Here is a 9,555-nt window from a genome sequence, read left to right as displayed (position 1 = left end):
AATGAAGTTTTTTCATCCGGAGAATATTTCCTTAATCAGTTTTGTGTCAGATTTTGGAGCAGGTCGTTTCCAAAATATTTTTTTCCTCAAATGATAATAATCACTATTGTCATTTTCCTATAATTCATACTTAGCTTAGACGCATAATATGACGACGTCATATTTGTTCTAAATGTCTCACAATTATTCTTTAGCTATGTTTCTACTCATTTCTTGGTTCATGAATCATTTTATTTTGCTCAAAGTGATTCGAATTTATATTTTATCATTTCATAGAGTTCCTCATAATTTTTGGGATGATAATATATCACCGTTATATTTTTCTCTTAACTCTCTATGAGTTAAATCCTTCGATGTCTAAATCAATTCATACCCGTTTTTTTTTAAATATCTTCTCAAATATCATTTTCCCTTGCCTGTGCTTCCTCCACGCCTTGCATATTGCTTACAGCCACCAATATTTAACCCTCCTTTCTACCAACAAATATCTACAATCTAGTTCTCTCATTTTATCCCTCACGCACACCACCTCTGTGTCTCTCTCAATTCACATTTTGCATCCTTCATTCACAACTCCAGATACTCTCCCTACTCACGGCTCTCCCTTCCATCACTCTCTCGATCATGAAGCCACAATTTTAATTTCTTTTCTTTATACTACAGAGCCCTTATTTTCTCCTTCTAATACACAACATCATTTTTCCTCTCTTTTCATTTCTTTTGCTGCAGCTCACCAATTCTTTCCACTTATTCTTCCTCTCTCTCAACGTGCCAACCCACACCATCTTCTCCTTCCTCGGCAGCACCCTCATATCACCATCAATTTTCATCTTCTCACCATGGCTTCACTCAAGCACCACTCTACCACCGTCATCTTCATCTTCTCATTTTATGGTAAAACTCCTTCTAGTTTCTTTGATCATCTTTTAGTCAATTAAATTTACCCTTTTAGTTTCCACACCTAGTATCTTCACTAAAGTTATGAGTGAAAGGATCTAGTGAACCATTGCTTTTATTTCCAAAAAAGTTGAGTTATTGTCTTTGTAAAATTTTCAATTAGAGCTTTTTCTAAAGTGCTTTTACAAATTTTGTTCCCTATCACCGGATCTATAGATTTTACCGATTAGTTTTCTAAAAAGTTATTTTTTTGAGTTAAGTGATTTGGGGAAAAAGGAAAATTTATACCTAGGTATGTAGATGTGGCCGAGCCTATGGCATGTGCTATGGGTTTGGAAAATCAATTCTGAAACTTGTTTTTGTTTAGTGAAAATCATAAGTTAAGTTTGAGGACTAAAAGTTTATTGTGGGAAAACCTTAGGACTAAAACACAACATGCTTAGAAATTTAGGGTTAAACTTGAGTTTTAAAAGTATTGGGGTTTGTTTGAGAAATTTATTAAAAGTTGAGGACTGGTTTGCAAAATGGATTTTTTAAGGACCTTTCTTTAAAACTCACAAGTATCTTCTCTTTGGACTTTAGTCCTTGAAACATAAAGCATATGCATTAACCTAAGTAAGTTAGAATGATTAGCTAAGCTTAATTTGGAACTTTAGATATGACCTTAGAGGCTAAGGTTTAGCATATGTACTTATGAAGGGTACGAATAACGGGAGGGCTTGGCGACGAAATCAAAGAACAAAAAGGAAGCGAACCGACACAAGAAAGCAAGGATGTGATTGGATTGGAATTGCAGTTTAGGAAGGATATTAGCTAAGGTAAGAGTAATTCAGTTTTAGAGCGTCTTTGAGTTTTGCCTGCTTTATCGCACTGTATGCGTTTGAGATGAAGATGTTAAAATTTGATTGACATTTGATTTTGATTATTGTGCTGAACTGGGAAAATGTTTTCTAGAGGCTTCAGCCGAGTGAACTTATTGAGACGTGTGTCTCCGTTTTCTGAGAGGCTTCGGCCGTTTACTGGTTTCTGTCATTACTACTTTCTAGTGGATAAGACATTGGTTATTGTTGATGCTCTGACTGTTGATAATAGGAATAACATGTGGTTATTCTCACTTGATTATTGAATTTGGAATTGTTGATTGAATTGACTTATACTTGTTGAAATTATCAATGACATGTAGTTACTCTGACTTGACTATTGGATTGGAAGTTGTTGATTGAATTTGACATGTAGGACTGAAACTCAAGTGACAGTGTAGTGGTTTCATTACACACGACTGTCCCGCCTTACATGGGCGTTATCAAGTGGTGATCAGGAGGTGTGTCCTATGATTGTCTCGTCTTGTGTGACGTTTAAGTGGCGATTAGAAGGTGTGTCCTATGATTGTCCCGTCTTGTGAGATGCTAAGTGGCGATCAGGAGGTGTGTCTTATGATTGTCCCGTCTTGTGAGACGCTAAGTGGCGATTAGGAGGTGTGTCCTATGATTGTCCCGTCATGTATGACGTTATAAGTGGCGATGAGGAGGTGTGTCTTATCATTGTCCCGTCCTTCGAGACGCTATTGATTTACTCAATTGTTGGTTTTGCTAATATCTGATTTGTTTGATTGATATTGTTGAGGTTGTCGAAATCTGATTTGATGTTATGTTGAGGATTGTGGATATCTGATTTGATTTATATTGTTGAAGTTGTGGATATCTGATTTGATCATATTGTTGAGTTTGCTTATATCTGATTTGATTTTATGTTGTTGATTATGTTAATATCTGGTTTCATTTCATGTTGTTAAGTTGTTGATATCTGTTTTAAAACCATATAGTTTGATTCTGTTAAATATATGATTTGATTTCATGCTTGATAGGATGAGTTTTCATCTAACTTGAGCTAATTTGCTATTTTATTTACCATGCTATGTAATTAAATTCAATAGCATGCTTTTCTCTTTATATGTGGTAATTGCATGGAGTTAACCCTTTCTGCTTGCTACTTGTTGTTTGGGCGCTTAACGCTATTAGGCAACGGAGAATCTTCGATGAAGCTTAACCTTTGTGCGAGTGGAGAGGAGGACTTGAAGACCTGTGGAAGACTCGAAGATTAGAGTCGGGTGTAGGGCTAAAGCCTTGGGTTAGAGAGCTTACCGTTATTGGTTTAAGTTTGCATAATGATTTTAGAAATTTATATTTGGGGTTTCGGGTACTCGCCTTGTTCAAGGTTTGATGTAAATTTATTTACAGTTGAGAGTATGCATGACATGTTTTGGAAATACTTTGAGAAGAAAAATATATACTCGCGTTTATAAATCAGTTTTGGGAAAATATGGCATATTTATTTTAGTAGGTTGTTATCGTAACCCCTGAAATTCGGGGCGTTACATTCCGCGCCTCCCAGAAGACATAGCAAAGCTCACAAAACTAGGTAATAACTCCCTCATCCGCGCGGCTAAAAAGCTCAATAACAAAACTATGGAACTCCACCTCATGCTCCAGCCGCAGCCCCATGGGAGAAGCAAACCACCACTTGCTAACAACCGGGAAAAACAACAGGACGTGGGCCGGTGATTCACGATGGGTCTCACACGAAGGGCAAAGCTCATCAACATCCATTCCTCGCGCACGAAGGGCACTCCGCGTAGGCAGAATCTTCAAGCAGGCCCTCCAAATGAGCTCGCGGCACCGAGGTAAAGTAGGGGCCTTCCACACCACCGGAGAAACCTGAAGAGCAGTTGAAGATGAGGGCAACGCATGCACCACCTTGTTTCTAACCACTGCATAGCCTGACTTTGAGGTGTACTCACCATTGGAGGTGTGTGGCCAAGCCAGCACATCATTCTTTAATACACCATTACTTATAAAAAAAAATTGACTAAAAGTGTTTTAAACAATGAGGCATTTAATTTTATTAACTTTTGTAGGAAAACCCTATTCGCATGTTCCTGGCACAGAAGATTATTTGTACTAATTAATCATTGAATTAGTACCAATTATGAGCTCCTTCAATTATATTGTTAGTTGTTACCCACTAAACTTGTCTGCATGAAAGAAAGGCTCACAGCTTATAACTTGCGAATTGGAATCTAAACTTTGTAGTCTTAGATTTAGGCATCCATGTGCAAGAGCAAGTTCGGATCATTTTGAGAACACTGATTTTATTGTTTCATGCATTTCCTTAAATTGGTGCAACCAAAAATTTCCTTCATAGCAGAGAATACAGATTTTAACTGGTTTCATCATCTAAGAAGAGAAGTTTTAAATTTATTTTTTCATAGCAGAGAAGGTAGATTTGTTTGAACTAGTTTACTGTTGATAATATGTTCTGTTCATCGAACATTTATAGAATCAATAACATCATCTGCTGGCTTTTTCGTGCTTGTGATACTCAAGTTTGAGGCTTCAATGGAAGGATTTGAGATTTCCATAGAAGAAAATTTGTGGCAGATAATTTGATTGAAACTAAACTAGAGCATTGGTGAAAAGATTGAATGGGAAGTTTGGGTTCTTCAACAGACATGGTTTTTTAGGAGTGAAGCTCTAATACTATAATGGAAAATAAAAATAACCGTAAAAGAGAAAAGGGACAATACATTTTTTTTTTGATACATCAGAAAATAGACAATACGTATTCTGGTTGTGTATCTTTTTCACTTAATAAGAAAATAATGTACATAAATAGGATTACATGATAACGGTAATATTCACATATATGGTAATGATATTAATGAAATTCATTGTGATTATTATGATTTTGATTCCATGAATCAATGTTTAGTAATTATTTTTTTGTTACATTGGAAAATAATGTTCTGTAATTATTGAGATTTACTTCCAATAATTTGACTAATTTTACTTGATTGAATATTTATTTGAGGAATATTCTTTATTCTTATTGATCAATTTTGGAAAATAGAGGCAGCTGCTACCTCATGCCAGTTTCGGGAAATAGAAAGATGAAAATTCTTTATTTCAAAGAGGTGACTAATCTAGTTTTTTTTGTAAAAATGGTCGAACCGACCGATCGGTCCAATGTTAATAATACATAAGACTAAGTCAAAATGATCGAACCGACCGATTGGTCCAATGTTAATAACACACAAGACTAAGTCAAAATGGTCGAACCGACCGATCGGTCCAATGTTATTTAACTTTAGATTAAATAAAAATAATAATACCAACAAGTACCAGTATGAACTTTGCGTCTCTGACAATTAAAAATAGAAAAAGAGTGATAAATACATGTTTTCGGGATACATTCAATCCACATTATTAAAAAACCGCCGCTAATATTTATGTTGATTGAATGTCATTGAAAAACACTTTTTTGCATATAATAATTCATTAAAAATAAAAAATATCTACTTGTTATGAATAAAGAGTAAGCAAGTAAATAAGAGAGGGGAATAGAGGAACAAGAGTAAGGTTTTAATGAGACACATTCTTAAGGGATGGTCATCCAAGGGGGAGCGTTATGAATATATGGATGCCCATCTGAGTAAAGAGTCCATGGGCCAGACCCACATGTATACTTGTTCAACACTCCAAACCTAATAATATAAATACAAAGGAGTCTGCACCTAGGAGAGCATCCCCATCAGACTATTTCTCTATCTCTCATACATCTCTCTTCCTCTCTTTACATACTTTCCAACCGCATACTCCTCCAAAATTGTTCCCATGATTAACCCCTCTATCATGATTAACCCCTCTATCATGTGTACAATTTTGGAGGAGTAAGCGGTTGGAAAGTTCATCCACTAGGTCGCACCTTTCAATGAAGCTTGTGGCTCTAACAGGCTCCTTCCCAGACTCGAGAACACTCAGCCACGTTACACCCCGATCAGGACATAGTAATCCACACTTCCAGTATCCCCTGAAGCCAGCCACTGTTTCAGTTCTTGACTCTTCATGGTGAGGGCGCAGAGTTTCCCAGAAATCTCTTTATAATAAAGATGGAGTTGTAAATGGTTTCAAAGAGTGATACTCTGATTTCATGGGCTTGGATGCAATTTGGGTCAAGAACCACAGTGCGGTTACCATCGGGTTGGTGATTGACTATGCGATTTGACCTGTTGATCGCCGACGCGACAGTAACTGCACTGTGGTTCTTGACCCAAACTGCATCCAAGCCCTTGAAACCAAAGCATCACTCTTCAAAACCATTCGTAGGTTGCTGAATTCTATTCACGATATGGAACTCCTGAAGCTTTTGTACAACTCCAGCTTTAATTACTCTTAATCTAAGATGAACCAAGACCAGATCTAAATCTCTCAAGTAGAACCATAAACCTAATTTTGCATTATGGAGATAAATCTGCATAATACGAAGAGACCTTCCCTTTTTTTTATAAGGGTGGCTAACCTGATATATTTTTTTATGTGTGGTAGTGATTCTCTATTTTCTCAAATGTGTATGTATTAATATATGAAACTATTTTGTAATTTAAGTTGGATTCTCTTGTCTTGTCTAAAATCTTAATTGGAGAGAATTAAATATGGAAATAATTTTGTGATGGAATCTCTAATCAGGGAATGAGGGAGGGAATAGTTTTGACTTTTGAGAGTGAATTTCTTCTTATTTTTTGTTAAATAGTACAATTTAAATTATTAATATAATGATACAAAGTCTAGAAAATTAAATAAAAATTTACACAATACTTTACACAATACTATAGATAAAAGATATAGTAATGATTAATAATAATTTTTAATTCTTGTACACATTGTGCGAGCTGTAAAATAAATTCACATATCAACGACCGTAACACACATCACAGCGACGACAATGTCCACAAGTAATGACAACCGCAATTACAATTTAAAACTCTGAAGCTGGTGGTGAGAAGTCAATGGTGCAACCAGCATTAATGGAGCACGGAATATAGGAAATAAATTGGTAGGATTTAATTGGGGAGCTATTTTGTGTCCCCTTAATTTGGGAGTGATTTGTTCAAATATGGAGAAGATGCTGGTATTCTTTGAGTAAAAAATGATATTTCCTCCAAATTGATGAACCGACTTATCCTCCCAAACAACAATTTATTTACATTTGGTACTGTTATATTTTTATTGTGAATATGAACTTTCATTGAAATAAAAAGGACAGACTCACAGACTGGGACACAAAAGGGACAGGGAAGGCCCGTGGCCTCCCATTTTTTTTGGAAAAAATTCCTTCACGGCCCTTTAGTGGGTGCTCAATCTTGATTCACTATTGGTGGTGGTGGTGGTGATGGAGATTTCAGGTGTAAGATGCTAACCACAAGAAAAACAGAGCAACCTATTACAACTACTTTGTTTCCTCTCATTTTTTTGTTTTATTTAATGGGAAGCATATAAAAGGTACATGATGAAGAACTGGATAATAGTATTTGTCACGAATACTTTTTGCACTACTTTTTGTTTTAGGAAAGATTGATTGCAAAAATAAGAAGATCGATGGTTTTGGCTACCCTTATAGTTGTGCTTGTTTGTGCTATATTGGCTCATGCCAAATAGCAATCCCCGTGGATATTCATCCATTTAAAATTCATTAATAGATGAATTTTATTAAATAAATCATGAATTAATTGGATTTTTTAAATATATTTTAATGGATCAGGATATATTTTTCTTGATCATCCAGTATAATTCAAATCAAACATTATACAAATCATTCGTTTCACACCCCTATCAGTAACTTACCATTAAAAAGACATATAGACATATAGTAGGCTATAATATAGAAATCTGCTACTTTCTACAAAAAATTGCTGCTTTATGATCTTCACATGCCATTGTGCTTATAAACTCATCCTCCCTTCAAACAAGGCAAAAAGGAAGCTCTAAAGAACCCTCCCATATTCATCACTAATTCAAGCTCAGACCATGAAAGCATAAAACTTATCCAATAAAAACATGAACTTTTAATAATAGAAGCAGCTGAGAGTGACAAAATTAGAACCAATGAACATGAGCAAAGTATCCAACAAACTTGCAACACTAACCAATCACAAGTCATAACACACAAATTACTTCCAACCTGTATGCAATTCTTTAATCTTTAAGCTAATTAAGCATTCTTGCTTGTAGAGGTGATAGAAGAGAGTGAACACTTGACTTACTAAAAATACTTATGTTGTAGAAACATGCAGCATATGCACACAGCATGGCCATGCATCAAATGAGTCGAGTAACTTGATCAAATTCTACATTCAAAATAGTCCTTACCTTCGAGATGGATCCATACAACAAAGTATATGTATCCAACAACCAAGAGAAATGAAATTTAAAATTTTATCAGGCCCCGTGATATGTAAAAGGGTCGAGAACATAAAGCTATACATATGGCAATGGTGACTCTTTTATGGACTTACCGTAGGTGACTCGTTTGTTTTATAGCTAAAACAAACTTAAATGACATATAACAAACAAAACGACAGTTGTTAGCTTTATACATATGTTTCTGTTTTTAACTTGGTATACATTTGGGATTCTTTAAAAAGAGATAAGATCAGTACACGTTTGTACATGTTACAAACATGTTTAACGAACTAGCACACTTGAAAGACTTGAAAACGGAAATTATGAGATTCTTACTTATATGATTCATTACTCTATTTTTAATAAGGGTTTCGAATATTTAAAAATTTAAACACTAACTTGTTTTTCTATACTTTTATTCAAAATCTGAAATGAGTTAGAAGAGAGATGGAATGAATGAAAAATGTTGAAATTTGAGATAACTAGTAATAGTAAATGGTTTTTTGCTACAGCTTTCATTTTACCTGATGTTAGTTATAGTTAGAATTCTTTGTTAGTAGAAATTCTGTTATTCATATATAGGTAGTTACTAGTTTTACTATTCTGTTAGTCACTAGTTCAATAAACAGTGTACATAAACACTGATCATTTTGTAATTCAGATAATAAGAATAATGAAGCAGATTCTCTCCATTTTACATCTTTAAGCTCTTTTCTTCTTGTTTTATGTTGATATACTTGACTAACACAAGGGCAGACATTAGCTTTGCTGTGAATCATCTTAGTCGATACCTGGACTGCCCAACACAACATTACTAGGCAGCACTTCATGCTCTGAGATTTAACAAAGGTTCACCAGCAAAAGGCTTATTCTTTCAACCTCAATCCTCAATAACTCTCCAAGGGTTCAGTGTTTCAGAATAGGGGGCATGTCTTGACAGATCAGTTTGTGGCTATTGCTTTTATCTCAGGAAAACTTTGATCTTTTGGAAAAGCAAAAAGCAACAAACAGTATCGAGGTCATCAAGTGAAACAAAATACAGATCACTTGTACAAGAAAGTTGTGAAGCAATATGGCTGGCATTTTTACTAGCTGATTTTCAGATTACTTCTATACTGCCAATAACCGCTAATCCTATATTTCATGAAAGAAGTAAACACATAGAACTTGATTGTCATCTTATTCGTGATAAGATTCAATCTGCACACATTCATTTACTTCCTGTTCCTTCTTCAGATCAAGTTGTTGATATCTTCACAAAACCCCTATCTAGAGGTCCTTTCTAGCTCATGGTTTCCAAGCTCAAAATGATAGATCCCCTACATTCCAGCTTGGGGGATGTTGAAATTAGAGATAGTAATAATAAATAGTTTTTTCGCTACTGCTTTCCTTTTAACTGATGTTAGTTCCTCTGTCCCTAAGA

At 35.1% G+C, this 9,555-nt stretch overlaps 1 long non-coding RNA gene across 1 annotated transcript; it reads left to right on the top strand.

Annotated features, from left to right (window-relative positions):
- The first annotated feature begins 486 nt into the window (after positions 1–486).
- On the top strand, positions 487–3,203 carry LOC130720900 (uncharacterized). The gene is made up of 3 exons (XR_009013271.1): positions 487–894; positions 1,597–1,715; positions 2,916–3,203. It is a non-coding gene; the product is annotated as an uncharacterized LOC130720900 (long non-coding RNA).
- Positions 3,204–9,555: the final 6,352 nt, after the last annotated feature.

Source organism: Lotus japonicus, chromosome 5 (genome assembly GCF_012489685.1).
Source record: "Lotus japonicus ecotype B-129 chromosome 5, LjGifu_v1.2".
Lineage (NCBI taxonomy): Eukaryota > Viridiplantae > Streptophyta > Magnoliopsida > Fabales > Fabaceae > Lotus > Lotus japonicus.
This window is presented reverse-complemented; position numbering and strand designations above follow the sequence as displayed.